A 930-nucleotide genomic window follows, 5' to 3' on the forward strand; every position below is an offset into this window, starting at 1 on the left:
TGCATTGCCATGAAAGCCTCTAAAGCTTATAAAGGATTAATATTGATATCTACCTATTCACTGATTGAAAAATCTGTATCTTTAATTTAATTTTTAAGGACTAAATTATTTGTATTTAGATTGAAATTTAGATATATTCGCGCCGTCATCTTAATAAAAAAAAAATGTTTAATCGATGCATCAAAATTGCGTCAAAGTTGATGACCATACTAAAAACTTAGAAATACCAATTCAACAGAGATTAATTGTCAGAAGTGGGATTTGAACTCACGCCCACATTCGTGAACCAGAACACACACCTGCTTTGCGTAGATAGGTTATTAACCATGAGTCTGGTGCGTTAGAAGACTCGGCCATGCGAGTTCTATATTTTGAGAATGATGCCTTTACATAGACAAAAGATTTCGCAATAAATATTTTTTTAAAAATTAATAGCAAAATTGTTGGTTATGACGATTCAAAATATTTATAATTATGATAAATGATACATTTATAATTATGATAAATGATATGTTTAATTCAAAGGTATGTTAAAAAAAAATTGTAAAATAAAAAAAAAATTCCAAAAGTATTGTCAGAAGTGGGATTTGAACCCACGCCCACATTCGTGGACCAGAACACTCGCCTGCGTTGCGCAGGAAGGTGATTAACCTTGAGTCTGGCGCCTTAGACCACTCGGCCATCCTGACTTGATAAATAGTGGGCTGCTATAAATGTCATTTGTGTTTCTTTTCGGAATTTTTCTTACGCTATTTTCAGCATTTTTCAGAATATGTTTAAGAAGCAAGATTATGTTTATTTCTGAACTTATTTAGAATCTAGATCAATATCTAGTAGATCTAGTTACTTTAGGCTGTTTTAAATTTTATTGTAATTTGATCACGTAAACTGCATTAAAAAAAAAAAACAAATAGGCCTAAGGGAAATAAC

At 31.2% G+C, this 930-nt stretch overlaps 1 non-coding gene across 1 annotated transcript; it reads right to left on the reverse strand.

The window, feature by feature from the left end:
* Positions 1–572: 572 nt before the first annotated feature.
* On the reverse strand, positions 573–689 carry Trnal-caa (transfer RNA leucine (anticodon CAA)). The gene is made up of 2 exons: positions 652–689; positions 573–618 (listed from the first exon to the last, which is right to left on the reverse strand). It is a non-coding gene; the product is annotated as a tRNA-Leu (tRNA).
* Between the last annotated feature and the right edge of the window lie 241 nt (positions 690–930).

This window comes from Physella acuta, unplaced genomic scaffold, assembly GCF_028476545.2.
Source record: "Physella acuta isolate Inbredline_101_S28 unplaced genomic scaffold, ASM2847654v3 ptg001020l, whole genome shotgun sequence".
Classification (NCBI taxonomy): domain Eukaryota; kingdom Metazoa; phylum Mollusca; class Gastropoda; family Physidae; genus Physella; species Physella acuta.